Here is a 26,217-nt window from a genome sequence, read left to right as displayed (position 1 = left end):
TGGATGCACACCCACTTAGTTTCTTTTTGAGATTTCATACACTTATAGCTCTAGTGCATCCGTTGCATGGCAATCCCTACTCACTCACATTGATATCTATTGATGGGCACCTCCATAGCCCGTTGATACGCCTAGTTGATGTGAGACTATCTTCTCCCTTTTTGTCTTCTCCACAACCACCATTCTATTCCACCTATAAGTGCTATGTCCATGGCTCACGCTCATGTATTGCGTGAAAATTGAAAAAGTTAGAGAACACCAAAAGTATGAAACAATTGCTTGGCTTGTCAACGGGGTTTTGCATGATTTAAATACTTTGTGCGGTGAAGATGGAGCATAGCCAGACTATATGATTTTTTAGGGATAACTTTCTTTGGCCATGTTATTTTGAGAAGACATAATTGCTTTGTTAGTATGCTTGAAGTATTATTCTTTTTTCAATATTAAACTTTTTTCTTGAATCTTTTGGATCTGAACATTCATACCACAATTAAGAAGAATTACATTAAAATTATGCCAAGTAGCACTCCGGATCAAAAATTCTGTTTTTATCATTTACCTACTCGAGGACGAGTAGGAATTAAGCTTGGGGATGCTTCATATGTCTCCAACGTATCTATAATTTTTGATTGCTCCATGCAATATTATCTAATGTTTTGGACATTATTGGGCTTTATTATCCACTTTTATATTATTTTTGGGACTAACCTATTAACCGGAGGCCCAGCACAGAATTGATGTTTTTTGCCTGTTTTATGGTTTCGAAGAAAAGGAATACCAAACAGAGTCCAAACGGAATGAAACCTTCGGGAACGTGATTTTCTCAACAAACAAGACCCAGGAGACTTGGACCCTACGTCAAGACACAAAAGAGGAGGCCACGAGGTAGGGGGCATGCCTACCCCCCAGGCACGCCCTCCATCGACGTACTCCTTCCTCCTATATATACCTACGTACCCCCAAACGATCAGATACGGAGCCAAAACCCTAATTCCACCGCCGCAACTTTCTGTATCCACGAGATCCCATCTTGGGGCCTGTTCTAGAGCTTTGCCGGAGGGGGCATCGATCACGAAGGGCTTCTACATCAACACCATAACCCTTCCGATGAAGTGTGAGTAGTTTACCTCAGACCTGCGGGTCCATAGTTATTAGCTAGATAGCTTCTTCTCTCTTTTTGGATCTCAATACAATGTTCTCCCCTTGTCTTGTGGAGAACTATTCGATGTAATCTTATTTTTGCAGTGTGTTTGTTGAGACCAATGAATTGTGGGTTTATGATCAAGTCTATCTATGAACAATATTTGAATCTTCTCTGAATTCTTTTATGTATGATTGGTTATCTTTGCAAGTCTCTTCGAATTGTCAGTTTGGTTTGGCCTACTAGATAGATCTTTCTTGCAATGGGAGAAGTGCTTAGCTTTGGGTTCAATCTTGCACTGTCCTTTCCCAGTGACAGTAGGAGCAGCAAGGCACGTATTGTATTGTTGCCATCGAGGATAAAAAGATGGGGTTTTCATCATATTGCATGAGTCTATCCCTCTACATCATGCCATCTTGCTTAAGGTGTTACTCTGTTTTTAACTTAATACTCTAGATGCATGCTGGATAGCAGTCGATGAGTGGAGTAATAGTAGTAGATGCAGGCAGGAGTCGGTGTACTTGTCTCGGACATGATGCCTATATACATGATCATACCTAGATATTCTCATAACTATGCTCAATTCTGTCAATTGCTCAACAGTAATTTGTTCACCCACCGTAGAATACTTATGCTCTCGAGAGAAGCCACTAGTGAAACCTATGGCCCCCGGGTCTATCTTTATCATATTAATCTCCTACTACTTAGTTATTTCCTTTGCTTTTTACTTTGCCTTTATTTTACTTTGCATCTTTATCTCAAAAATACAAAAAATATTATCTTATCATATCTATCAGATCTCACTCTCGTAAGTGGCCGTGTAGGGATTGACAACCCCTATTCGCGTTGGTTGCGAGGATTTATTTGTTTTGTGCAGGTACGAGGGACTCGTGCATAGCCTCCTACTAGATTGATACCTTGGTTCTCAAAAACTGAGGGAAATACTTACGCTACTTTGCTGCATCATCCCTTCCTCTTCGGGGAAAACCAACGCAATGCTCAAGAGGTAGTAGTGTCTTGCTGCGCCAGGCGCTGCGCGGCGAGCACGACCTCGAGGTGGACATTCTCCGGTGCGACGGTGGGCAGTCGCAGGGCCACCAGTGCGTCGAAGAGGTTGTCACCATAGAGGCCGTTGAGGGTGGCAGGCATCACAGAGCCTGGGCGCGTGGGCTGGATGCATACGTCATGGTCGTCCTCGAGCTTCTTGACGACAGTGAACTTGTCGTGGAAGCCAATGAGGACCTCGTCATACAAGGAGATGAAGCTGTCGTCCGAGCGGCCCCTCGCCCTCGCGGCCTCAAGCACTACCTGGAGACATTCCTCGGTGCCGGGCCGTAGGCCGGCATCGTGGACCATCTGGCGCAGCCAGCTGATGCTCGCACTCATCACCTCCATGGGTCTAGCATCTAGTCAACTGATCTTGCGATTGGAGTGATCACTCTTGCCCTTGGGTCCGTAGGTGTGTAGGATTTCGTAGATTGGACTGGCGGGAGCCTTTATATGAGAAGTGCAGACTGCGTTGAATTCACGTGCGTGTTGGCCATCTACTCCTCACCCCTCTACTGCACCTGCCTTTGGCTGTATGACAGGTTGGCCATCCACCCATTGGGCCCATGTGTCATACACCCAAAGGCAGGTGCGGTAAGTCAATGAAGCTGTGTCGCCCTCCATGTCGGTGCAGTATAGTCATCTCACCGGACCTCTAGTTGGGGCCAAACGAGAGAACTTTGATGTTTACTGGTTTATTGGCCCCCTTTGCATTTTGCGCCAAGTTTTGACCTTTGATTTAACTAATAAAATGTTAATGCATGTAACCAAAAATGTTGTGTAAGTCACCTTACGAAAACCAAATAATCCTAAAACACTTAGGCATGGTACATTAACTCCCTCCTCGTTTCTTATTTCGTGACATATCAACCAATGAGAGATGTGGGCCGTGCATGCTTTCAATGACTTGAGACTACCAAACATCACATGCGGTGGTTAGTTCATTGCATGTAATCCTATTAAGTAGCAAAAAGACATTAAGTTATCTCGCCGATAGGAATAAAACAATACACCATTTATTTATTTACAGAGGGAGTAGTACATTTTTTTGTGACATGCATTACTAGATATTGCTAGTCAAATACTAAATCCAGATGGACGTGGTAGTACTACTAAATCCAGATGCATGGTGGTGCTAGTACTAGTAGTAGTACTACCAATGTAGTAGCACTGTACTATCCATTGGTAAAACTATTACATGCTGCTCCTCACAGTGAAGTGACAAGACCCTACGCCGGAGATGACACCTGAGTATAGGCGCCGTGTTCGGCATACCATAGTCAGCCTCACCATCTGCAGTCACTATCATCATGGCTGTAGACCTAGCCTTCTTACAACTAGCCATGTTCGACATAATTTCCCATGCGTAGATGCCCGTGCATTGCACGGAACACCAAGATTGGGGGGTGGACGGCGCCGGTAGTGGCCATCGCGCCAGATTTTTCCATGGCCTTGTAGATGTGGTGGGGAGGAGATAAGGCTGATTGTGAGAGATAAGGAGTTGTTTGTAACTAGGGAACAAGTGCTGGCATCTTTTTTGCAAAACTAGAGAAGTTTGGTTTGTATGCGTCAGATCTAGATCCGACAGCTATTGGTAAAAGATGGCAGGCACAACATCATCACCAACTCAGGACCTGTTTGATTTGCAGGATTTTGAAAACGCTGGAATAGGACACGGCAATATTACAAGTTTCAAACTGATATTACAAATGTTAGGAGTAATGCTACACCTACGAAGAGGGAATTACTAGGAAGTTTACGTAAGAACTTTCGTTACTTTAGGTGGATGCATCATTATCGTACAAACTAAAATCCACCGCCCTGACACTAATGGGCAAATAAGTTTTCGAGTCTCTGGCCACTTGATGTTTCAAAAACAAATTCAGCTTCTGCGGAGACTTTGTCATTTAGGCTTAGACGCTTGCGGTGATCAGCACGCCATTCATTGTTGCGCCAGAGAAAGCCAAACCTCATTACCTTAAGCCCACTTGCCTCCAGAACAAAGAACCTAGCCAATTTAATCTCTGATGTGCTGCCTCGGTAGTCAATCAAATCAATTTCTATAAGATGGAGATCAAGGCATTCGATGAGATTGTTATAGTGCAGCACATTTTTCACTTTCATGTCTTTTTTATCTGTAAAAGAAGAGAACATATTAGAGTAGCTGGCTGTATAAGATTGCCGTGTCATGAAGAGGTACCAATATCATTTGCTCATACGATAGGGTTGGCTGGATAGTGATATTTTTTCACTCTCTCTCTCTCTTTCCTCTCATTTACCTAGGAGTACGTGAAGAGCTTGGGCATTTGTTGCCTTCCACTATGTGGCCGATGCCATATTTCGCAAAAGTATGCCATAATACGCATCGATGTCAAATCAAAAGATTCTGGCACCGCTCTCGCGATGTGAGATAGTTGGCACCACAGTGCACACAAACCCACATGTATAAACAAATCAATCAAACCAACTACACCAGCCTCTCACTCTCCCAAACAAGTGTTTTTATTGCCTTGGTCCTCTCTCTCTCTCCCACACAAGTGTTTTTTCATTGCATGAGTTAATTTGGCACTGGAGCAAAGTAGGTTATCCAGATTGGGGCACCAGGTGAGCAATGGAGGGGCATCGATGCCAAATGCATCACAAGTGAATTTGGCATGTGTTTTGGCCTACATAGTGGAGGGCCGTTAAAGCCCACTTTTGCTCTACCTCTTATTTAGTATAATATTTTGACCATAGATTTACGTAAGAAAATGCCAATGCATGTCACTAAAAATTACACCATTTGAAATTATGTTCAAATACGAATCCAACGATATAGTTCTTAGTGACATGCATTAACATTTTGTCAGTTAAATCTATGGTCCAATTTTGATACTACAAAATAGGAAGAGTAAACCAGGACGGAGGTAGTACTTGCTCTTATGGTAACCATAGAGTTACTGGAGTAGTCTAAATTACTTTCCACTATGACTAGCCTATGCTACTATAGTAGTACAACAAAAAAACGATGCAGGTGATCACGTGAGAAAAACTACTAAAAACATTTCTTTCGGTGCAGTGCATAGATGCAATTTTGAACACTACACTTGTCATCATAATTTGGGAAAATTACGAAAAAAATTGAGCTACGTTGTGATTACCATTTACTAATAGGAAAGAAGTTTCACCTCGATGAGTAGCTTCTCCATGCACGGAAAGCATGTAAGGAATCCAACAACTTGATCCAGATTGGGGCCGACATATTTTATTGCCAAGATCTTCACTGTGCGCATAGACTGGGTCAAGCTTGTGGGAATCATTTTCTGGAAGACGGTCGTAAATACATCAAGAAGAAATTTAAAAATGTGAGTTTCAAGAAGGCGGAGAAGAAGATGAGTGTTGTACCTGAACGATTACGAATCCAATAAAGAGTTCGGAGAATTTGGCAGACGAGCGCACCAATGCTGTCAATTTCGGCGCGTCAATGACCCTGATTTTTGTTGGACCTTCTTGAGACGATACAAGCAATCTCTCAAGGAAAGGCGCATTCTCAATGACCATAACATGGAACAGCTGGAGTGATCTCTTCCCAATTGATGTCTTGTTGCGGGGCCAGCAAGACACATAAGTCCATCAGATATTCGTTGAGGCGATGTGGAGGCTAATGAACCTGTGCATATGCTCAAGACGAAGGTACTTGAGCACAGTACAGCTATGGAGCAGGTGCTCCATAGCCTTCTTCGAGATGAAAACGTCGAAGAGGTCGAGCTGCTTGAGTTAAGGGAGAAGAAGGGCGGGCACGACATTAATCGAGGGAAGATAGCAGGAGCTGAAGCTGGCGTGGCGTAGCGTTGGCGCGAGGCAGAGCACGGACGGCGGCAGAGAGCGACATCGTCCAGCTACAAAGCTGAGCTCCTCGAGCTGATCTAGGGCGGGGTATGAGAACCACTCGTCGAACTTGGGTTGGACCTTGCAGTTGGTACTGAACATGCGGATGTCAAGGCATCTGGCTGGCCCAGGGTGCAATGAAAGGATCTTGCAGACTGTGGCCATGCATTTGAAATCCTCATCGCAGAGGTAGCTGTCGACGGTCAAGTTGAGGGGGACGCGGCGCTAGAGGGGGTGCCACTGCCGGGAGAGCAGGGTGGGGAGGAGGCCGATGATGACAAGCAGCATGTCGTCGGGGAGGCTGCTGATGAAGTTCAGGCTCGCTGGATGCGGTTTTGGCTCGACCCACCTTCGCTTGTTGGATGCCTTGCCGTCCATCTCAACCGGCGGTGATGCCGGTGTACATGTGTGCTGGTGTGTGTTGTGTGCTGGGTGTGCGCGAGTGCGTCCTTCTATGCATGCCGCCGCGCAGTGGTGAATTGTGCGTGAGTGCGTCCTTCACGTGGAAGAAGTGTGTCCTCAATGCGCCCTCAATTTCGTAGCGTGCAGGGTGCTACCCTGAGTGGTTTCAACTTTGTTTACTTCACCATGTGTCAGATGGGCCTCTAGTTTACTTAATTTCACCCACTGCCACATGGGCCAGCACACGAAGATACAGAACACGAGCTGACAAGGCAGCATGTGGACTGGTTGACCGGTCAACTAAACAATACACGGAGCTATACGCTGACACAGTGAGCGTATAATCCGTCAGTATAGAGTGTTCGAGTGAGAGTGGAGGCCCATGAGAGATAGCAGAGAGAGATAGAAAGAGCTACTCCCTCTGTTCGATAATGTAGTTCCAACATTTTTTTAAAAGTCAAACTTTTGAAACTTTGACCAAGTTTATAAAGAAATTACCGATATCTACAATACCAAAGATAAATGATAGTATGAAGTAAGTACATGTTGTGATGAATCTAATGATCGTTCCAGATGTAAATGTTTTTCTCCACATATACCTAGTCAAACTTTTCTAAGGTTTGACTTTTCAAAACATCCATATGCTTATGGACGTGAGAGAGTCCCTAACTAGAGATAGAGAGTGAAATAGAAAGACTGAGTGAAAAAAGTGTGTGTGCGTGTGTGAAAGAGACATGGATAACACTCGATAAAAGTTGAGAAAAAACGTGTGTGTCTTATGCAAACAAGGTGAGGAGATAGTGTGTGGTTGTTTGCAACCGAGAGAGAAAGACCCCTAGCACGTGGCCAAGAGGGGTCTGAAAAACAAGGGAGAGAGGTCGAGAGAGATGTACGGAGAAAATGCAGACATGGGGAGGAGAGAGCGTATGTTTGTCATAGATAGATCCCCTGGAGATCATGATGGGACTACATGGGTGGGAGATCGAGTGACACGGTGTCTGCGTGATAGAAGATACCCCGAGAGATATCGAGATAGATGTATGGATAGAAGGAGACAATACGTGTGTTCCTGATGGCTAGTGAGAGATAATCATACTTAGGGGTGGGGAGTGCTTGCGCCTATGATGGAGTGAGGGATTATGGTACTTATTAGGGGGGTGTGTGTCACATAGAGAAAGAACAAGGGCGGAGAGTGTTGGATGGGTCTATATGTATAGCACGAGCGAGACATGTGTATGTGTGAACCAGGGAGATATGAAGTTTGAGAGAGATTGAGGAGCCCCGATAAGGCTGAGTGGTGCGCCAGATAGCTCAGAGGGGGAAAGAGATATTCCATCCGCTCGATAATGCACTGCATGTAAAAAATTTAGAAGTCGAACTTTGGAAACTTTGATCAGGTTTACGCAAATGCTATTTATATCTACGATACCAAAGATACATCATACGGAAATACATCTCATGGTGAATCTAATGGTATATGTTTGACGTTCTAGAAGCAATTGTTTTTATCCACGTGCATGGTCAAACTTTGTGATGTTTGACTTTTCAATCAATCAATATTCTATGGACCGAGGAGAGTGCCTAAGTCGAGAGAGATCAAGTGCGTGAGAATGAGTAAGTGTGCAAAAAGAGTATGTGTGTGAAAGAGAAAGTGACAACAAACGATAAATTAGAGAAAGAGTGTGTGTTTTTTCGTTTCTTAGGCGAACATCTCATGCATGCTTCTCCGAGATAGAAAAGCGAGGCAAGGAGATACACGAAGATAGCTAGTGTGTGATTGTTTGCAACGGAGAGAGACACCCCTATAGCAGATGTCCAATAGAGGTCTGGCCAACAAGGAACAAAGGTCGAGAGGGACACATGGAGAATATGGGCACATGGGGAGGATGAGAGGGTGTGTTTGTGATAGAGAGATCCCCTCGAGATCGTGAGGGGACTATATGTGTGGGAGATCGAGGGAGGTGTGTGCGCGATAGAAAGATGCCTCAAGAGAAATCGAGATAGACCATGCACATCTTTGTGATGGAGACTAAGATTAGCTAGGCATATACATATGGGGGGACTGCGTGTGCCTACAATTGATTGAGAGACCATCATACTTGGATATCTAGGAATGAGATTGTGTGTGTGCGTGTGAGATGGAGAGAGAACGAGGGAGAGAGATAGAGTTTTAGATGGGCCTATCGAGTGCGAGTGAGATATGCATGTGTATGTGTGACCCAGGTAGCTGGAGAGTTTGAGAGAGGGGGGGGGGGAAGCTCCGAGACGACAGAGTGGTGCGTGAGAGAGTTACGGGCAACGAGCCAAGGAATTTGTGTGCGTGTGATGAGTGCACTCAAGATATCTAGCTTGGACTAGAGAATCATACATAGTGTGCGAGAGAGACCAATAGATGGAGTATATATGCATGCAAACTAGAAAGACCCCCCCCACACACACACAAAGAGAGAGAGAGAGAGATGGAGAGAAAGCGAGAGGGACCAGCAAGGTTTGTGTGTTGGATGCGTGCGACAGAATTTAAGATTGTCGGAGAGAGAGAGAGAGAGAGCATGAGTCCGGGAGAGGGGGAGGTCGCTTTTTATGCATCAAAGACTGATATAAACCATGTTTCGATATAAACATGCATTCAAATATTTAAATTGGAGAACATGTTGTCTGCAATTCACACATGAACGGATATATGCATATATCAAACAAGTTCATTAATTTGACTTTCAACATGTTCATGGAGTACTATAATACTGTACAACATGCTACTTGATTGAGGTGTTCAGTTTTGGATTTAGTTCACTATTTTGACCTGGTGAACGAGCTATTTCATTGAATCGAGATATTTCATTTTGGGTTTGATTCCCGTTTTTGAGTGGGTCAACTATTTTTCATATAGTAAATCGCTAGCAACAAGCATGTAAAAACACATTACTCCCGAGCATCATCTCTCCATCTAAAAAAGAAGTGCCAAGTTAATATTTCAAAATTTGATTCGAGTCGACTTGGTAAGGTAGACGTGGATGCTCGTTCTCCCAAATTTTGAACGAAGCGTTAAACATCCTCTTCTCGGTAGAATTTGCCTGAGCAAATAAATGGGAGACCCAAAATTACTGTCCTATGTGGGATACACGTCAATTGGCTCGTTTTACATTGAGAGTAGGTTCGTAACTTCATCCAAGCACGCCTTCTCCTCGGCCGAAATGACATGTGCCGAATAATGCATAAACCATGGTCGGCAAAACACGCTCTCCTCGCCCAAAATAGCTCGCGCCCACTCTTTCAAAACACGCTCTCCTCGCCCGAAATCGCTCGTGCCCACTATATTTCAAAACACGCCCACCTCGCCCGAAATCACTCCCGCCCACTATTTGGGGAGAAGCAAAGTTACTCCACTATCCCCGACCCTCAGTACACAGACCCAAGCCGAGAACCCTAAAGACAGGGGTAGAACTGTAACTCACCCTCACATTTCAGACAAATGCGTCCATAAAACATGGTTCCACTCCCCTCCCAATTCCCCCCATTCATAACTCGTGGGTGCCAAATCACCTTCTCCCTAGAAGCTCCCTTCTCCCGAGCCGCGAAACCTTAGCCCCTCCTCCATGGCGCCCCCACCGCACCAATTTCACAGCCGCCCTCCTCCCTAATGCCGGAGACGCTGTCCATTTGGCATCATGCATTGGGTCGTGTGCCTCTTACTCCACTGGAGCTTCCTCGACGACGGCCGCGTGAACCGTATCGGAGCCGATTCACCCCCGCCGTTGTTCATGGCGCCGGAGCAGCTCCAACTTCGGATCCGTCCAGAGTCCCGGCACTGCTTCCCCATAGCCGTCGACCGTCGCGACATTGATGTTTCCCTGCCGCCAGTCGCCACCGCAACCGCGTCGGCCTCACTGACTCGGCAGCTGGACCTTCCTACTTCACCATGCCGCCACATAGGTCGCACCCTCATCTCAAATCACTTTATTTATGCGTTAGTTGTCTGAATTTTTATTCTAGGCCAATCCATTCCCAATGGGAAGCAACACCCCTCGAGGCGGAGGAGCTCCTACGCTGCCGGTTGGCTGGTGTCTAACGTAAGGGTGTGAGGCTGCAAGTTCACCGCGGAAGCAGCGGTTAGATGGCTATCTTAGAGTTGCGTGGGTTGAAGGTATTGCCACCGCCGGATCTGGATGACGGGGAGTCTTTGTAGATTGGCCCAGGGGCGGCGCAACCACGGCAGTGCGGTTGGGCAGGAGCGGGGTTTGGGCCGGGGCCACGAACGGCGGAGGCAGGCTGCTCTACCGTTGGTCGCTGGTTCTTCGGGGAAGATTCCTAACAGTGTCAGCTGGGAGGCACAAGATGGCCATCAAGCCATCCGGCGTAGATCGGGCAGTACCAAAATAAAATAAAATCATGTGACCCCAATTTAGTCTTCAGTCAACAGACGTGTGACCACTCTCGTACCTTGTTGTTGATCTCTTAGTGTATTTCTTCAGATCAAAGAGATGTGTCGTTCTTAACATTATGCATTATCTGCATCTTCAGCCACACCATCTTCCGACTCACTGCAGCTGCTCCAACAGGGGAAGCATACACCAGAAGGGAGCTATAGTCCCCACTCAATAGTTCCCTACATCGAATGTGCGTGACCGACATGGACAACCACAACAACTGCAGGGCCATTGACAAGTCAGCACATGATGCTCACTCCTATGGATGGCGGCCAGATAGGTTGTACCCTCATCTTACTTGTGTGCAACATTTATGGCTTTGTTATTCATCTAAGCATGGAAAATAGATTATCAAATTTCACTGTATATTCATGTCGATCTCTTACAGGTCTTGTTCAGGAGTTAACGTTGTTCCATAGTTCAGCTAAGATACTTGTTCTTTAGGTAACGTTGTTCCATAGTTATCATCCATCAGCCAATGCTATTCCACAGGCTGGTGATTATAGGATTATACCACTTCTAGTATTACCTATGTTGTTCTTTAATACTTTTGTGTGCCATCTAGTCAATCCTGAGTACAAACGATACATATTCTGTAGCTTTCATCTGTGTTCTCCCTTTAGTTTTTGAGACCTGTTGCTGCTAGTTAACCCCAGTCCTACTATTTATGTCATCTCCTACAGGCACTCATTACATAAATCTAACTACCAGTTGTCTTCCATGCATGTCAGATATAATTGCACACGCTGATATATCCACAAGAACCTCACAGAGCAATGTAAAGGCCAATAAACTTGATGCCAATGATACCCAATATGATGGAACATGTAAAGGCAGTTCTTTAGAAGACTTTCAGAAAGATGTTGAATCCTCTTCACCCCATAAGGTACTTGCTCTAACTTGGCCCATGATATGGGTACAACATGCATATAATGTCCTGGAGTGTATCTACTCTGTTGCAATGCCATGTGCTTAGCACGCTAATCATGCATGTAAATATGTTATGCCTTCCTGTTTTTCAGTACCTATTCCATTCATGATAACATGTTTTCAAATTCAAGTACTGTCATTCTACTCTATCGCAATGCCATCTACTTAATTTGGACATCATGCTTCTAAATATCTTATGCATTCTTATTCATCAGTATGTACTTCATATGTCTACCATACCATGTTTTTTTACATTGAAGTGTTGTTCTAGTGCTCTGTTGCAATGCCATCTTAGTTTCCCAATCATACACGTGTATGTTGCCTTAGTTTTTTCTGTACGTATTCCGCTAGCACTACTAGAAAAAAGCCTGTTAGTGGCGCACCTATTTTGGCTATTAATGGTGCACTATAGGTGCGCCACTATTATCACGCCACTACTATAAATAGTAATGGCGCACGCCTGGTGTGCCATTGTTAATCTACATAATAGTGGCGCACCAGCTGGTGCGCCATTACTATCCCAGACACTAATGGCGCCATTACTAGGCCCAGAAGTGCGCCACAGCTGTTACTCCAAGGGGCCATGTGTACCTTATGCTCTAGGTTACTAATGGTGCACTTTTAGATAACACGCCACTGGTGTTTTTATTTCTGTGCACCACTACTATGAATATTAGGAATTATTTTTTTGCTTTTCTGATATTTGCACAGGTTACAAAATACATTACAACACAGAATATAAACAGCACAACATATAAACAACAGATTTATCGAATACAATAGAAGATTAGTCTCCGAATACAATTCATCATATTAGTCTCTGAATTCAAAATACCGAACAAAGTTAGAACATTACAAGTCTCGAGACCGCGAGTAGCAAGTTTGTCTTCACATTACAAGTCGATATCTAAACTACCATCACATAGAAGAGGGTTGCGGTCACGATGAGCATCATCGCAATGAAACTGATCTTCATCCGGTTCCTCCTCCGCTCCCTCCTCTCTCCCGCTAGATAGCGCGCATATCTAGCTTCCGCCTCCGCCCTACTGGTGTACCCTTTGTAATTGTTACCGCTGAAATGGTGCACCTGTCTCCGACACTCCTCCCAGTAATCGTAGACTCCGGGAACCTCACCCTTGTACACGACATACGATGGCATCTCTATGCACTAGACAAACAAAACGTTAGTAGCAATTCAAAGATAATATATAAGCAATATATAAGTATGCAACAAAAGGATCGGAAGATAAAAGCAACACATTAATAGCACGATTCATGGTCCTAGTAATAAATAGCATCGATTACATGAAAGTTGAACGATTGTCCAAACTAAAGAGACATACAAGTTCATTAAAGTTTAATTACAACATGAGCTAATCGATATTTCAGAACTACATAGCATCAATACTTTCGACTCGACTCAGGGACCGGAGCATGGATGAAGTTGCCGTCTTTCGTGATGGTCATGAATGTGTGGTCGTTGTCAGCCTGCATTTGTAGCATTGCTTCTATTTCACTGTTGGACGGTTGATATTTGAGGTAGAACTGCCCCGAGGTATGAAGGACATCTTGATAGATGATTTCCGCAAACTCCGGCTGGATGCGAAAGAATTCTTGTCTGATGTCCTCGTCCTGGATTGCCGACAAGCGTGCAGCCCATTCTTTGAGATTATTTGGTAGCATAAGGTGATTATGGTCCCGTACGATTGCCCGCATGTGATGGAGGGCGTAGTAGGCATCCTTCTGACTGCCAGGCGGCTGCTTGATGCAGGGGAACGTCATTACATGGGTGAACACGTGCTTGCTGTACCTACAAATTGGCCTCCTGAAGGTGCCTCTAGATTTGGCATAGCCGGGGAGAGCATCATCAAGAACTTTCTTCATATTTGTGTAGTCTTTCTTCGACTGACGGTCCAAGTCGAAATACATGGCCATGGAATATTTCGGGCTTAAGAGGATGAGTGTGCAATGTGTGTCACTGCACAAAACACGGAATATTAGAAAAAAAAAAGAACGATCGAAATCTAAGAAATCATATGTTACGGGGCAGTGAGGGGATGACTTACTCGGAAAAGTAAGGAACAAGGAAGTTATCCTTATCTGGGTTCGCCAGAATGGCGCCTTCGAGGTATGAACTTGTGACTTGCCGGTCCCCAGCGCTGCCCAAGATCTTGGCATGCATGTAGAAGGGGTCGACTATCACGATGTCCGGGGTCTTGTCTCTAATGATCCGCATCTCCATACTGAGCGAAAATAGCCGAATGAAGGTGTAGTGCAGCGGATGAAGGTTAAACATAGTGAAGATGTCATCAAACCACAGGACGATCATACGCCCGATGGTGCTATCGACAAACCCCTTGCCCTCTCGCACCCTGGCCACTAAAACTGGGTATGCCACATCATTCTCGGAGAGACGCTGCTTCTCCATAGAAAGAACACTGTCATGCAGACTCTACATAGCACCGGTTGCAGCATTGAGCAGATTAGTCGGTAGCATCGGCCTACCCACCACATGCACCCTCCTCGACATATCCTTAGGTATTGGTGGCCCGTCCTGAGCATGGATCGTACTCGGTGCCGGCTGGCTCGCACCCTTGTTATTTTTTCTTTTCCGTCCCTTTTGCTTCTTCTGTTGTAATGGGATCGAGTTCTGCTCAGAGACCACCTTCTTGAGTGTGTTAGGGCTGATAATATTTCACACCTCGGCTATTTGAGTCTCGGTGAAGGCGGCAGCTGGAGGCGTCTCTTGAGAACTGAACGTCAGATGGCGCCTGTTGCAATTGGGTTTCTCCGTGGTACCAGCTAGATCGCGTTCATCTTTTGCAAGGTTGGGTTCTTGAGAAGGAGGCCCCAAGAATTCATCACCGTACCCATGTTCGTTCATGTACTTATCGACATTGGAAATGTACCGTCATCATCGTCCGGATCCTATGCCATATGCATGTCCGGATCAGCTGACGGCGGTAGCGTTGCGGCGGTCTTGTCATGGCTAGGCGCCGGCACGACTGGTGATGTTGTCTATGGGGTGGTGTCCCCCGCCCCCAAACGAATCTGGTTCTTTGGCCAAAGCATGGGCCTGCTTAAGCAGGCTCTGAGGGTCATCACATCATGTTCGTTGGCCCCAGGAGGTCGATATGGAGGTAAAAAGTCGTCGCAGCCCTGCAGCACCCGAACCAGTTGAACCCTATACACGGCGGGTGGCATCGGATTACTGTGGAACACGCGGTTGCCCGAGTTAACGATTTTGGCCTTGGTGAAATCGATCAACTCGCCCTCCACGAAGTGCAGGAGAGTGCATGGAGCGTTGGCGGCGCCCTGCAAAAACATGTAGGGCATCAGGGATGCCCAGTCAAAGGCAAGCGGATGAAGTCATCGGCCGAGGCTTAGTTACCGTGATGGCGTTGAGCTCGGCTAATGTCGAGGCACCGCCAACAGCGGGCGTGCAAGTTACGCAGGGGCCGCTTGCTGCCGAGGTGTCGGCGGGCGTATTCTTCCCACACCCGGGTGCATTAAGCTCCAATGCCGGCGCCGACGCCGGAGACACCAATGCTGCCTCCGCCGGAGACACCAATGCCGACGCGTTGTGCGATTTGCTGCCCGTGAAGTTGGGAATTGGGGGCGGCCCCTGTTGGCCGCCCGCAATCCACCCCCACAGACCCTCAAGCAAGCAAGGCATAATGGCGATGATCGTCGCTCCGAGTTGGTCTCGCACTTGCTCTTGGACTATCTCCGGAATCTGCGCCACTTGTGCCTTGAGTTCTTTAACCTCACGCTCCTAGATTTCCGAGCTGGTCTTTCTCTCCTTTCGCCCAGCCTTATAGTATTCCGACCATTTCATGGACAAGCCTTTCCCGGCCACACGACCAGCTGACGACGGCTTACTGAACTTATCCTTGTGTTTCATTACGTTCAACGCCCTATTTAAAGTGGTGTCCTAAGGGGCAGACGGGGAGCTCTGAGACCCCGCACTACTGCTTTCAGTTTCCTGCAGAAGGAACGTGAACCATTTAGAAATTTGGCTTCATTAATTAGAATGCAACCATATGGAGCTAATTACGCAGGGGTGTATTCCTTACCAGAACAAGCTCAAGCGCCTTCACCTTCGGATCTGTGGTAAGCTCCTTTGTTACCGGGACCACCTTGTACCGGGCCCTGACATAGTTCCTGGTCTGCTTTTCATGGTATTTATCGAAGAGGGGTGGTAGGCCTTGCTCGGCACGCTCCGCGTACAACTTGTCCCATTTAGGGTCTGCCACTCTGTAACCGCCGGGACCGAGTTTGTGGACCCCAAAGTTCAAGTCCCGCATATCTTTCCCCCACTGACTTGATTCCGCGGATGCGTTGCTCTCGCACTTGATCTTGAACTCCAGGTAGTCAGCTTCGCTGATCGAAGGATTTGTCTCCTTGATCTTCTCATAACTATCACCACTTAGAATCCTTATCTTCACCGCGGCTCTCCAAGTAGCCAGGGTCATGCTCATCTTCGTGAGGGCGGCACTGTTCACTTTATTCCCTGAGAGGCGTGTGTTTGCGAAGTCAGCGGGGAACTTGTATCGTTCGTGCAGCTTCGTGAAGAGGAGGTTGCGCAAATTCCCTCGGTCAAGATGCCTTAGGTTCTCGGTGTTGATCGAGACGGTGCTCCGGAGAATGCACCCGAGTTGTCCCGCATACCCACTGACTAATTCTTTGGGCGTCGTTGGATGCCCACTGGAGGACACTTCAGTAAATTCCTCCTTGACGGTTCCGAGTAAGTTCGGGCGCCGGTCCTTCCGTTGCCTCTTTGGTTGGCTGCCATCTGTGTGTTCACTGCCATCATCAGTGGTGGCATCCCCGGCGGCACCATCAGTGGTGTCATCCCCGACGCCACTAGGGGATGTGTAGTCGGGATCGGTGTCTTCCGCGGCGTCCTCATAGCGGTGAGGTTCTTCCTCCATCTCCTGGTACTGCTCACAGAATGGCTTGCCCGAACCGCCAGCCTCATCGTTGTCGGCCATGTTCGCTCTAAATAGGAAAAAAAAGGCTACTAGAGTTATTGGATGAGATCAGGGTAGTATGTATTCCTCTATCCTATATATTTTCACATTACAGGTTATAAACACCCCTTTACCCAAAAGATTGTTCCAAGTGCACTATTGCTATCCTACTAAGTGCACTATTGCATGTTATATATTTTCTATCCTACTAAGTGCACTATTGCTCTTGCTGCAGGAAGAAAAAATAGTTTGCATTTCAACTTAAGGGAAAACTATAAAATCCACTTAGAAATATTTGCTTTGTATAAATAACATTGTCTATAAATGTTGATTAATTTTTGTTTCGGTTGAGAACCGGGCACCTTCTAGGTCAAGAAAATTGGGCATGACCTTTGCTAATTTTCTTGACCTAGGAGTGCCCCATTATCAACCGAAACGGAAATTAATCAACGTTTCAGGAGAAAGGGGCAACTATTTGTCCCTGCACAAAATATTGAACTGAAGGAGCCTCAGTTCAGTTGTGGCGCCCCTAAAATTCTGGGGAACTTGCACCAGATAGATTCAGTAAATTTCAGTGCATAACCAGTAGCAGCAGTAGCAAGAGGCAGCAACTAATTAACAGCTTAAATTGAGTAGCAAGCATCAGCACAAGTTGTAGCCTTAACAACATCAAGAAGCAACATAAGCAATAGTAGCAGGCAGCAACACTACATCACTACACTAGCTAATTTGGACTACATTAGCTACCTAAGCAGTAGCAAGCAGCAATACTAGAAGTACACTAGCTAATTAACAACTAATTAGCACTACACTAACAGTGTAGCAGTAGCAGTAGCATACCACCACCACCATCAACAACAAGTGCATATAAAAATAACAACCACCAGCAGAGTAGGAAGAGCTCACCAGCCGACGCAAAGAAGAGCAGTGCAGCAGCAGAGGAACTCGACGACAAGCAGCACCCACATGGCAGAGGAGCTCAGGGAAGAACAACTACATTAATAGTACCAACATCAGCAACAATAGGTCAAGCATGAAAAAAATAAGAACAAGAGACAAATTAAAAAAACATTTTGTTACCTTTGGAAGCCGACAGTGACGGTGGTTGAGCGCGGATTTGAGAGGAACAGTGCGGCAGGGAGAGGAGCAACGATGAGATGACGCGGGCAGGCAAGCACCACCGAAACCCTAGCCGTCGGCAACCAGGGTAGAAGGAGAGGAGCGATGTGATGGTTGAAAGGAGAAGAAAGGTGCGGCGGTGTAGGAGAGAGGAATGGCGCAGCGGCTAGGTGAGCACCACCAAAACCCTAGACAGCGACGACCGCAGGAGGAGGAGAGGAATAGCACGACGGTGGTGAGGAGAGGAATGACGCGGCAGGGAGAAGATATGGTGGCGGAGGAGATCGACCAGTGGGCTCTGGCTGGCGGGCGCAGGTGATTTGGGGGCGCCGGCGCCGGCGATGGCTATTTGGGGACGACGTGTGGGGCGATTGTCGTTGTTGTTGTTGAAGGGGTGGTGTGGCAGGGTCTCGAGGAGGTGGAGGCCATGGCCGTGGAGGAGGAGGAGGTGGAGGTGGATGCCGTACGGTGCCGGTGCCGGTGGTGGTGGAAGGGGGTCGGCGGCAGTGGCGAGAGGCGAGGGGCGAGATGCAGACTGAGGAGAAGGACGACCGGCTGGGTTGTCTTGGATATTTTAGTGAGGGAGGGTTAGCAAAGGTGCGCCATAAAAATTGTTATATCAATGGCGCACCATTTAGGGGTGCGCCATAAACACCGTGATAGCAATGGCGCACCTTCTCCTAGTGCGCCATTACTAACTTTTTTTATTTTTTTGGATTTTTAGTTGCATGTAATAATTTAAGATTTGAGATAAAAGAAAAGGAAAATGCAAATGGAGTGATAAAACCATTTTGCAAAGATTTAGAATTAGATGACATGGTTGAAATCAAGTGATACATGTAATAATTTAGTTGCATGTAATAATTGAGCTTGCCACTGACACACACGCGCGGCACACACGTCGTGATTCAATCTTAGCTATCTTTTCACAATCTTCTTGCCCTTCTTTCTCGCGGTTGAATAATTTAGCCCCAGAACCCCTTGAGTTCTTCTCTTGAACGTACGTCCTTTAGGTAGGGTGGTCCTACTTCTTCTTGTGGTGCATGGTACTTCATCGTCCTCGTCATCTTCCATCTTCGGTTCGCCGTACTTGTCAAAGTATTGCTCATTGGCGACTCCATCCATTCTGATGATGTGTCTTTTGCCTCTCCTCACGACAATGACTGGGCTTTGACAGGTCGGTAATGAAGAAGCATTGGTCCACTTGGGAAGCCAGTACCCATGGCTCATTTTTCGCGATGACGTTTGCGCCCGCGGTCTTGGATTTGGCTTCGGGTATAACCATGGTGGTGAAATACCGGTCTTCTTTTAGGACGCTCGTGGCCCATCTGACACGGAACAACGGGACCTTCTCTCCAGCATAGCTCGGCTCCCAGATCTCCATGATCCTTCCGTAGTATCTGTCCTTGTCGTTACCAGTGTAGGATTCCATGGCTACCCCAGAGTTCTGATAATCGCTCTTCATGTCATTTTCCTCGGTGTAGAATGTGTAGCCATTGATATCGTACGCCTCATAGGTCATCAGGTTGTGCTCGGTGCCCTGTGAGAAGGCGAATATGAGTTTTTCTTCCGCGGAAGAATCATCATGTAAAGGGTACGACAGAAGCTTCTCCTTGAACCAACACGTGAAACATGAGTTGTGCTCTTTGATTATATCTCCGTCCATCCTCTGTTGGCCTAGGTCATTGTACGTCTTCTCAATAAAGGTTTTGTGCTCTACCACCCAAGGATCGACCACGTCTATCTGTTGTAGCGCGACTAGGTTTGCTCTTTCAAAGTCGGCGAGTCGACCCTTCAAGTCGACATGCATTTCGCGGCGACCCTCGTGGTGACCCCATCCAGCGAGCCTGCTGAGGTGCCTGTTGACGGGCAGACCTACGGGGTTCTCGATGCCTAGATAATTCGTGAAGAAGGAGATGCACTCTTCGGTCAGAAAGCCCTTGGCTATGCTTCCATCTGGACGTGCCTTGTTGCGAATGTATCCTTTGATGACACCATTCATCCTTTCGAACGGCATCATGTTGTGCAGGAACGTCGGCCCGAGTTAGATGATATCCTCCATGATATGGACCAATAGATGCACCATAACGTCGAAGAATGCGGGCGGGAAGTACATCTCAAGCTCGCATGGTATCACCACGATCTCTTCATGTAGCCTTCTAAGTTTCCTCACGCCAACCAACTTCCGAGAGATGGCGTCGAAAAAGTTGCATAGGCCAAATAGCATTTTGCAGACATGCGCATCCATGATCCCACAGATTGCAACTAGAAGTATCTGCGTCATCAGCACGTGACAGTCGTGAGACTTCATCCCGCTGAACTTCTGCTTCGCTGAGTCTAGGTATCTTCTTATCTTCCCCGCATAAGCGTAAGGAAGTTTTACTCCTACAAGGCAGGTGAAAAACTGCTTGATCTCCTCCTGACTTAGAGTGAAGCACGCGGGAGGGAAGTCATATTCGATCTTCTTGGCCTTTTTGCCTTTGCGACGACTTTCCGTGTCCTTTGCCTCATCATCATCATCATCATCATCAGGGCGTTTTGCATCAAGATCCTCCCTAATGCCCATTGATTTCAAGTCTGCCCTTGCTTTCGTCCCATCTTTGGTCCTCTCTGGCATGTTGAGCAGGGTACCAAGCAGACTCTCGCACACGTTCTTCGTGATATGCATGACATCAAGGCTGTGAGGCACACAGAGGATCTTCCAGTACGGCAAGTCCCAGAAAATAGACCTTGTTTTCCATACCTTCAGCAGCGGCTCTGGTGCCTTTTGCTTCTTTCCCGGCGGTGGGCACTCTTTCCAATTTTTCAACAGCTCGTCTATTTCCTTGCCGCTCCTCGTACCTGGGGGTCTTCATGGTTCGGTTTCACCATCGAATAGATCCTTGCGTTTTCTCCATGAGTCATCATCGCGAAACCACCTTCGATGTCCCATGAACACAGTTTTCGAAGACCCGGGATCTCTATCTAGCTGGCGATACGTTGTGTCATCCCTACACCTGACGCATGCACAAAATCTGTGGACCACCTGCCCCGCGACATATCTGTAACCGAGATAGTCGTGCATTGCCGTGAGCAGTGCTTCTATCATAGGGAAATATTCTTTCACTGCAGCATCCCACGTATTGGCTGGCGTTTTCCACAGTGTGTCTAGCTCCTCTTTCTGTAGCCGCAGATACAGATTGATGTCATTCCCTGGTTGTTTCGGCCCTTCAATTAGCATACTCATGTGAATGTACTTCCTCTTCATACACATCTAGGGGGAAGGTTGTACATCCACACAAACACAGGCTAGGTGCTATGTGTGCTTCTCTGGCTGCCAAGCGGATTGACTCCATCGGTACTCGCACCCAGCACAATGTTCCTTGGATCGTCCCCAAATTCTGGGTGTTCGAAGTTCAACGCTTGCCACTGGCTCGCATCCTTAGGGTGACTCGACATCTTGTCTTTTTTATTTATCTCCGGATCATTTCCGTCATCTTCTCGCTTCTTATCCTCCCTATCCATGTGCCAACGCATGAGCTTTGCTAGCTTAGGGTCCGCGAAATACCGCTATAGACGAGGAGTGATCAGAAAGTACCACACCACTTTTCGAGGAGCTTTCTTCCTCTTCTTGTATCGAGTGACGCCGCACACCGGACATATGGTAGACTTTGTGTGCTCGTCCCGATAAATGAAGCAATCGTTCATGCACACATGGTATTTCACGTGCGGTAAATCCAGAGGACACACGATTTTCTTTTCCTCCTCGAAACTGGTCGGGCACTTGTTCCCCTTGGGAAGATGTTCCTGCTAGAATGACATGTTCTTGTCGAAGCATGCGTCGGTCATTTTGTGTTTTACCTTCATCTCTAGAGCCATGAGCGTTACTTTCAGGCGGGTATCCTCGGGCATATGCATCCTTCATACAATCGAGTAACCGCGTCTATCTCCAGTTGATCTAGCTTGGCTTTCTCTTGAGCGGCAGCTCTTGCGTTACCTGTCTGCTTGAGAAGCAGCTCTTGAATATGAGGGTCCTGCACCCAGCCCATCGATGTTCCATCGTCGTCTGCTCCGGCATCTTCATCTTCATGATCATGCCCTTCGTCTTGATCTTCCTCATCATCATGTCTGGCATCTTCTACATGATAACTATGTCTTGCATCTACTTCCTGATCATGTCCTGGAGATTCTTTGTCTTCTCGCCCGCCCTTCCTTATTTCTTGCCCGGCCCCCATGGACGACTTCATAATCATCTTCATCACCTTGCCACCGATAGCCATCCATGAAACCACGCAGGAGCAGGTGGTCCCGCACCTGTCTGGAATCCGGGTCCATAAGGCAATTCAGCTTGCATCTTCGACATGGACATCTTATCTCTGTCTCGTTATTTTGAAGCATCTCAGCCTTCGCGGAGCTCAAAAAACTATTCATGATGCCTTCGGTCATCGTGCAGACCATGGTCGCATGCGGGGTAGAGCAAAACGATATTTTAGAACCAAACAAATTTGGCATGACTTTGCCTAAAAATAGGACCAAAAAGAATGCATAGTGCCAAATTCTTGCCAAAACAGAAATGAATCAACATTCCGGCAAAATATTGGCAACTATCGCATTTCAAATACCGGTACCTGCAAACACAAACATATGCAACACCACAAACATACATAGATCTAGGCCATAAAAAGTGTGTACGTTGGAGGGAGAAAAAGTAGATCTAGAAGATAAAGAAAGCTTTCCCCTTACATACCTATCAAAAAAGGAAATTTAACCACTTAATTTGGGTGAATCTATGGTGCAAATGAGGTGAGGAGGAGGAGGCAGCCGAGACCAAGCTTGGTAGAGGTGGAGAGAATGAAGTGGGGAAAGTGAGTGTGGTAGGTGGCTGTCAAAAATATCTAGCTGCTCTCAGGTTACCAATGGCGCACCTCCTAGGAATGTGCCATTCGTAACCAGGGTTACTAATGGTGCACCTTGTGTGTGGTGCGCCATTACTAGTTTTGAAAAAAATGAAAAAAAATTGTTAGTAGTGGCGCACCGTTGGTGTGGTGCACCATTACTAGTTAAAACTAGTAATGGCGCACTTAACCCTCGTGCGCCACTGCTAAGTCTGGGAAGGGTGTGGGGCCAGGACAAAACTAGTAATGGTGCACCACACACCAGGTGTGCCATTAGTAATATGGCCACTAATGGCCCACCTATATCTGGTGCGCCATTGCTATATAGCAGTGGCGCACCACATACATGGTGTGCCATTAATGTCCATATTAGCTATAGCCATTTTTCTAGCATACAGTTTACATTCAGCTAGTGTTTTTTTACCGTGTTGTCATGTCGTATCCCTAGCTCTTACACCATACTCCCTTCGTCCGGATTACATGTTGCCGAAATGGATAAAAAAGGATGTATCTAGAACTGAAATACGCCTAGACCCATCCATTTTTTCCCGGATGGAGGGAATACATGTCAATATGTCATGCCTTTCTATTCTTCAGCCTATTCCATCTCTCTGATGTAGCATGTTTTATAATTGAAGCACCATTCTTCTGTACAAGGCATGCAAGGGGAAGACGACTATGTTAGAATCTGAAGGGTTACAAACCAGGTCTTTGCAAAATATCCAAATGCCAAGAGATAATAAACCAACTCCGGTTTTTATAGATACTGGTCCAACACAGAGAAATCCAACTCCTGCTGATAATAAGCAGATTCCACTGGCCAAAGAACTAGTTCGCTCCAGTCCAGCAAAAATATGTCAACTCCATTCTAAGAAGCGTGTGCGTATCCTTGCATCATGAAATTTTATAGCATGCTGAACATATTTTCTACATGTTTCTTACCCATCTCTCTTTTAGAAAATCAGCTTAACAGATAGAAGAATTTCTGCACTGGTATCGTCTGTGAGGAAAGATTCTTGTAGGAATTCTCTGTGCTCCAATGCAGATGTAAGTACCTGTTGTATATCACTATATTTTTACATCAGCGTGTATTTTGTTAATCGGTGTGAATCCAACCTTTATTTGATCTAAATTTAGTTGTAGCAAAATATATGATTAAAGGCCACAATATTGATTTTTGTAAGGAAAACTGCCTGGTAGTTTTGCATCCTGAGTTGCATGAGTGTACTATCTCATATCAGTGGGTTTGATTACTTTGGTTCTTCAGTGCGTTTTCAGTATTTTTTTACTGTGTTGTCCTGTCGTATCCCTAGCTCTTACATCATACTCCCTCTGTCCGGATTACATGTCACAGAAATGGATAAAACTGGATGTATCTAGAACTGAAATACGCCTAGACCCATCCATTTATTTCCGGATGGAGGGAATACATGTCGATATGTCATGCCTTTCTATTCTTCAGTACCCATTCCATCTCTGATGTAGCATGTTTTATAATTGAAGCACTATTCTTCTATATAAGGCATGCAAGGGGAAGACGGCTATGTTAGAATCTAAAGGGTTACAAACCAAGACTTTGCAAAAGATCCAAACGCCAGGAGATAATAAACCAACTCCATTTTTCATAGATACTGCTCTAGCATAGAGAAACCCAACTCCCACTGATAATAAGCAGATTCCAGTGGCCAAAGAACTAGTCCGCTCCAGTCCAGCAAAAGAATGTCAACTCCATTGTAAGAAGCGTGTGTGTATCCTCGCATCATGAAATTTTATAGCATTCTGATCATATTTTCTACATGTTTCTGACCCATCTCTCTTTTAGAAAATAAGGTTAAATGATAGAAGACTTCCTTCAGTGGGATTGTATTCAAGGAAAATATCTTGTGGGAATTCTCTGTGCTCCAATGCTGATGTAAGTACCTGTTGTATATCACTATATTTTTACATCAGCATGTATTTTGTTAATCAGCGTGAATCCAACCTTTATCTGATCTAAAATTAGTTTTAGAAAAATGTTAAAGGCGCCAATGTTGACTTTTGTAAAGAAAACTGCCTGGTAGTTTTGCATACTGAGCTGCATGAGTGTACTATCTCATATCATGCACATTACTGAATTCTAGTGCTGCTCTGGTTGCCCATTCATTCATTGTGTCAATGTTGCTTTCGTATTACCTTACCTGGCTGATGATAGATGTGCCATATTGTGTTAATTTGGTGTTGGTTAGTTGCCCAAACGTTCATTGTGCCAATGTTGCTTTCCTATTATCTGACTTGGCCAATGATAGAAATGCTAGTGTCATAATTTGGTGCAGGTTGCTGAAGATAAGAAGACAAACTCTCAAAACAGCAAGGCAACCCCATTGTTTCTTTCCAATAAATCTAGGCCAGGTAATATGTCAATAACTCATGATTAATCCGTTTGGTTCCCCTTCTAATTTATGTTATGATGCAGTGGTCGAGACACTCTCCACTATCAATAATACAAGCCTGCGAAAATCGCCATCTGAATCTGTTCAGTATCCTCTGTCTCGAATGCAATGGAAAAAATGTATGTTTGTGAACCAATTAATGGATGAAGGAATGACGGAAATGATGGAGGAATCAGAGGTGCAGAGTCGTGCGACACAACAACTGATCAATGTTTTCAGAGACAGTTTAGCAAAGCAGCAACAACTTGCCCACATGCTTAAGGGTGTCATCCATGCTGAGGTTGCAGATTGTGACATTGTAGATCGTTAGGTTCTATTCATTTATTTGCACTGGTATCAATCTTTGATTCCCCAGTGGATGTAATTTCCTATAATATATGTTGGATGTGCAATGTTTTTCCCTATATGTCGTGCCTTTGCTTGATCGGTTTTGGTCCTGTGCATAATTGCTCGTCGTAATGGGCTCAAATTATCTAATTTGGCCTAAAGACATGTACGAACTTTACTGGGCCGATTAAGTTAATGGGCCGCTACCAGGCCGAAAGTTAATGGTCGGCCCTCTTAACTCCCGGGTCGTTAACAGGCCGACATCGAAGCGGGCAACAGGTGGGCCCAATTGATTTCACAGGTTGTTAATAGGCCGTTACTAAGTTCGGGCTACATATGGCCCAACTATACCGTGGGCCATTAGCAGGCCGAAAGAGACATCAGGCTTGTACTGGACCATGAAGAGCATGGGCCACTAAGAGGCCGAAAGTTAGGTCGTATTCTAAATGGCCCAACTGTGTTGTGGGCCTTTAGCAGGCCGAAAGAGAAACCGGGCTGGTTTTGGGCCATAAAGGGCATGGGCCGTTAAAAGGCCAAAACTCAGGTCTGACTACAAATGGCCCAACTCATTTATGGTTCGTTAATAGGCTGAAAGGCACATAGGGCCGGGAATTGGCCCAACACTTAAATGGGTCACTAAAAGGCCAAAACTCAGGTCCGACTACAAATGGCCCAACAGATATA

The sequence above is a fragment of the Triticum aestivum genome, chromosome 5A (assembly GCF_018294505.1).
Source record: "Triticum aestivum cultivar Chinese Spring chromosome 5A, IWGSC CS RefSeq v2.1, whole genome shotgun sequence".
NCBI lineage: Eukaryota > Viridiplantae > Streptophyta > Magnoliopsida > Poales > Poaceae > Triticum > Triticum aestivum.
The sequence above is the reverse complement of the archived record's forward strand: the minus strand, read 5'-3'. Positions refer to the sequence as shown.